The 5,401-nt window shown below is 35.8% G+C and overlaps 1 pseudogene; it reads right to left on the bottom strand.

Moving 5' to 3' along the window:
- Positions 1-2,719: 2,719 nt before the first annotated feature.
- LOC101120786 (olfactory receptor 2B11-like) lies at positions 2,720-3,659 on the bottom strand (annotated as a pseudogene).
- Between the last annotated feature and the right edge of the window lie 1,742 nt (positions 3,660-5,401).

The following is a 5,401-nucleotide window of genomic DNA, read 5'->3' as shown; positions in this document are numbered from 1 at the left end:
TCAATTTTTTTACCATCTGTTCCTAGCAAAACTCTTTAATTATTCCTCTTTGTTTGGAATTAGATTAGTATTCTTCCTTTGTTCCATATTCACATTTATTTTAAAGAAATTTATTGAGGTATGCTGCTAAGTCACTTCAGTCGTGTGGGTTGCCATTTCCTTCTCCAATGCATGAAAGTGAAAAGGGAAAGTGAAGTCGCTCAGTTGTGTCTGACTCTTAGCGACCCCTTTGACTGCAGCCCACCAGGCTCCCCTGTCCATGGGATTATCCAGGCAAGAGTACTGGAGTGGGTTGCCATTGAGGTATATTTAGTATGCAAAAAGCTGCATATTTTTAATGATACATTGTGGTGAGTTTAGACGTGTCTATGCCCATGATACTCTTTCCACAAACAATATAGTAAAATGTTTGTCACCTCCAAAAGACTTCGTGTGCTCCTTGCTGTTTTTGGATTAGAGTATGAGTCATGAGATTGTGTGTTTAAAACTAACGAGGGTAAGAATCCCATACCTGAAGGTATATTTTAGCACTATTGAATTCTGTGTAGAAGACATTCACAGTTCTGAAATGTGTTATCTTATAGGCCTGCAAAGTAGCAGATGATTTAAAGAAGTAGTCTTAACAGCTCTATAAGCTTTCAACACAACTCTTGTTGGGTTTTGCCCTCCACTCTAAAAATTACCATTTTTCTGTAAGTAAGACTGTTAGACAAAAGATATCTTTAATAAGAATGATCAGAGATGTTATTTGATATCATAGAATTTTTGTTTTCATTGCTCTGTGTGTGTGAACTTTAGAAACATTTTTTGGCAATCAGCCATTCATCAGCCAATTTTAAAGTTACTTAGAACTTTTTCCAAATTAAATATACCAAAGTCCATTTGTCTCAAGAACTGGACTAAGCACGAGATGATCTGCTTTGTTTAAAAATGTAGGTCTGGGGTACAGTGGCTAAGACTCCATACTCTTAATGCAAGGGGCCTAAGTTTGATCTCTGGTCAGGGAACTAGATCCTACATTATGCAACAAAGATCAAATATCCTGCATGCCACAACTAAGACCAGGCACAGCTAAATAAACAAATAAAATATAAATATTTTTTAAAAGTGCATTTGGGTTGCAGTTGATTCTTGTTCAGGATAACATATGAATTCTCATCCAATAATTTCCATAAATCTTGATTATGTCAGAAGATATTCCAGACAAGTCCAAATGACTCTTGTTCATACCTGTTAATTTTTCACTATACAACATTATGTTGATTTCTCACCATATTAATTCAATATCAGGTAACTATAAAATCTTTAATTTGCTTTCAGAAATGTAACTTTATGACAAAGTTTTCTGTTGAGTATGGATCCTTGCACTAAGGTTCACAGTTTCAACATTTGATGATACATATTCTAAGCATCAAAAATACACTAATATTGTTGAAGTAATCAAGTTGTTTTCCATTCTAGAAATACAAATTATTTCTTTTTCTTACTGGTTCTTGCAGTTTCAAAAGGCATTACTGGCTGTTACAATTATGCATGAATATGTTTCCACATTGTGGTTCAACATTAATATCATTACATTTTTCTCTCACTAACATGGAAGCCTCATGCTTAAAAGGAACATTAAGAAACTTATCCACATGTCTTGTCCATATATTTTATTTAATATTTAATGATACATTCTTTAGTTAAAAATACAGAACACTGCACAGTTTTATTAGGCAAAAGTTATAAAGTATTTTTTTAATTTGAAATATTGAGATATAGTTGATATACAATATTATATAAGTTATAGGTATTCAACACAGTGATTCACAATTTTTAAAGGGTATACTCTATTTATACTTATTATAAAATATTGATATATTTCTTGTGTTGTACAATAGACAATATGTTTTTAATTAACTGGTAACATCTACATAGGGCTTCCCAGGTGGTGCAGTTGGTAAAGAATTCACCTGCCAATGCAGGAGACACTGGGAGGTGGGTTTGATCCTTGGGTGAGGAAGATCCCTGGAGTAGGACATGGCAACTCACTCCAGTATTCTTGCCTATAAAATCCCATGGACAGAGGAGCGTGTTGTTCTACAGTACATAGGGTCACAAATATTAGACATGACTGAGCATACACAACAAGAAAAAAAGAAAAAAAGCAACAAAGCATCTAGATAAATGGAGGTTGATAAACTTACAAGACTAATTAATGATTGGCCTAGGTTTAGAGTGCCTCACCCTGAATCCACAATGGCACCATGCTCCCTGCTTACTCTGGCCAATCTTTCAGAGAGGATGAAATGTTTCTTAGGTGAAATGGTCAATAGGAAGTCCACTGATGGTTGTCATTATGATTAGCTTGAACTAATGCTTTTATGTTATAATTTATATCATTATTAGCATCTTTTATTTTTGCTACTTAAGTTATAATTTCAGTATGGAATGAAACTATTTTTTATATTTTCCACAAACAAGGTGCAATTGCTGTGCTGTGCTTAGTTGCTCACTTGTGTCCAACTCTTTGCAATCCCATGGACTGTAGCCATTACTGGTACATACTAGCCAAGTATCACCGTTGCCTAACACCATAAAGAATATGAGAAGCATAATGTTCTTTGCAAGAATATTTAACATGATCTGGTGAAACAGGAGACAAGAATGAGTTATTAAGGAAACCTCTATAAATCTACTAAATGATTAAATAATTTCATTTGATGTATACCAACTATCACTTGGAAATGAAAATGCTCCTCATCAGATTGCCCAGTGGCCCCTTTACATCCTTATTCCACAGAGTGTAGATGAAAGGGTTGAGTGCAGGAGTCACTACTCCATAGAAGAGAGCCATGAACTCGGGCTGGTCTCTTGAGATGGAGGAGGGGGGCTGAAGGTACATGCTGATACCTGGACCATAAAATAAGAAAACTACAATGAGATGGGCAGAACATATCCCAAAGGCTTTTTTCCTTCCCCACAAAAGATTTAATCTTAAATACAGCATGTTTGACACAAGCATAGGAAACAATAATTAAGCATAGTGGTACAACTAACATAAAAGTACATACCACAGAGAGTGTGACCTCATTAACACCCTTTTCACCACAGGCATTCTTTATCAGAATAGGAATCTCACATAGCAAGTGATCCAGGGTATTGTGACCACACAGTGGTAACTGTAAGGTGACAGTGGCCTCTGAGACAGCAAAGGTCATTCCATTCAGCCACACGGTGGCCACTAATAAGATACAGATGCACTGATTTATGATGAGGGTGTAGTGTAGAGGCTTACAGATGGCCACGTAGCGATCAAAAGACATAAGAGCCAAAAGCAGACATTCTGTGGCCCCCATTATGTGGAAGAAGTAAAGCTGAACAGCATACCCCATATAGCTGATTGTCTTCTTAGACGTTCCCAGGTTAAAGAGCATCTGAGGGACAATGCTTGTGGTGTAGCACATGTCCAAAAAGGAGAGATTAGTGAGGAAGAAATACATGGGGCTGTGCAGACAGGGGTCTAACTTGGACACCAGAGTAATGGCTATGTTTCCCATCATGGCCATAGGGTATGTTATAAACAGAATGATGAATAGAGGAAGCTCTAGCCAAGGATAGTCAGCAAAACCTACTAGAATAAACTCTTCAGGATGGCTTTTGTTAATTTGTTCCATTATCTTCAATTTGTTTCACCTATAGCAGGGAAGTGGCAGGGAAGGTAGAAAGGTTTTGAGAAATGACAAAACACAATTACGCAGTGTGTGCAATTAGGCATCCAGTCATAAGAGACTGGGTATAGTAATTGGGTGGGGGAGGGAAGGAGGAGGATAATGAGAAACATGTGACACCATATGACTTAAATTTCTTTTCATGAGTTTACAAAATAGAGGTAACTACTTTAATCTAACCTTTTTGAAATTGAATTCTCTTTTATGTATAATCAAGATGGGGCTTCTCAGTGGCATAGTGGTAAAGAATCTGCCTACAATGCAGGAGACGTGGGTTCAGTCTCTGGTCAGGAAGATCCCCTTGAGAAGGAAACAGCAACCCACTCCAGTATTCTTTCCTGGGAAATCCCATGGACAGAAGAGCCTGGTGGGCTTCAGTCCATGGGGTCGCAAAAGTGTTGGACATGACTTAGAGACTCAACAACAACAAAATGATAAAGATGACAATAATTATGTTCTTGGGCTATGGTGAGGATTAAATGTTAAATAGAAGTGACTGTGTTTTGAATACTTCAAAATAATGCTTTTTATACTTTGCTTGTGTACATATCAGATGAAGAGACAGTTAAAATGATGTTTATTAGTTCCTATCTTCAGGTGCCTAGTACAGTAGATGTGGCATGGGAACTAGGAAACAAATGGGTCTTTTTCAGAATCACTGCTGCAAGATATTACTGAAATATTAAGACTAAAAGTGTTGAGGTAGCTATAGCCCAAGAAGGACATGGTGAAAACCCTGTACTTAAGCATCATCAAGGTAGCCTTGTTCAGATACAAGTATATTATTATAGTTGAAGAGTTATATCATTCTCTTAGGAACTGACAAGGTAGGTTTTATTCAAATCCATCTTTGTAATTTAGAATTGAGCAAGAAATTTAAACATTTTCCTGTCAGTTTTGTGAAGTATATACTGAGAGAATTTAACTATGACATATGTTTTCCTTTATTCAAATTTTTGTTTGGAGTATAAATTTTCTTGCATAACTACTTCATTTAAACTGAGCAATTGATTTTTCATGTTAAATTTTATTTATCTATCTCAGAGTTATTTTTCTTTATTGAGTGGACTTATCCTGTTTGCATATAAGAATTTAGACAATTATCAATGATTTACTTAATTCTGTGTAGCTACAAATTCAATCTTAATGTCCAGGGAAGTGGACCAGGAGGAAAATCTTTAATCCAGTTTAGGATCAGAGGCTTATTGGTTTAGGGGCAATAGATTACATTTGTAGGGTTGCAAAGTACAGTTTTCACATTCTCTATTTCATTAAATCCTCAAAGCCATCCTGGGAAGTGTCACTTAAAGTTACTCAGGGTGAAGATGTCACTATATGGCCCTTTGATTTCACACTACCCCTAGGTCAGATGTGTGTAATATAATAATAAAATAATAATTCCAACTAATCCTGAGTGAGCCCTGTATGTCAAACACTACAGGAAGCATTTTATACCCATTAAATCATTTAGTACCGATCCCAAACCCTTTGACAAAGGAAATTTTAGTATCCATATTTTAAGATATTGTATTCATTCATCCCAGTTGTTTGCTAATAACTAGGGAGATTCTAAAGATCAAAAAGCAATCAATTCCTTCAATCAGGTAATGAGATAGAGTATAAATTCAGATTTCAAGTTTCCAAAGATGTGTATTTAAGTCGTATAATTCTGTCCTAGATTTTTAATT

The sequence above is a fragment of the Ovis aries genome, chromosome 20 (genome assembly GCF_016772045.2).
Source record: "Ovis aries strain OAR_USU_Benz2616 breed Rambouillet chromosome 20, ARS-UI_Ramb_v3.0, whole genome shotgun sequence".
Lineage (NCBI taxonomy): Eukaryota > Metazoa > Chordata > Mammalia > Artiodactyla > Bovidae > Ovis > Ovis aries.
This window is presented reverse-complemented; position numbering and strand designations above follow the sequence as displayed.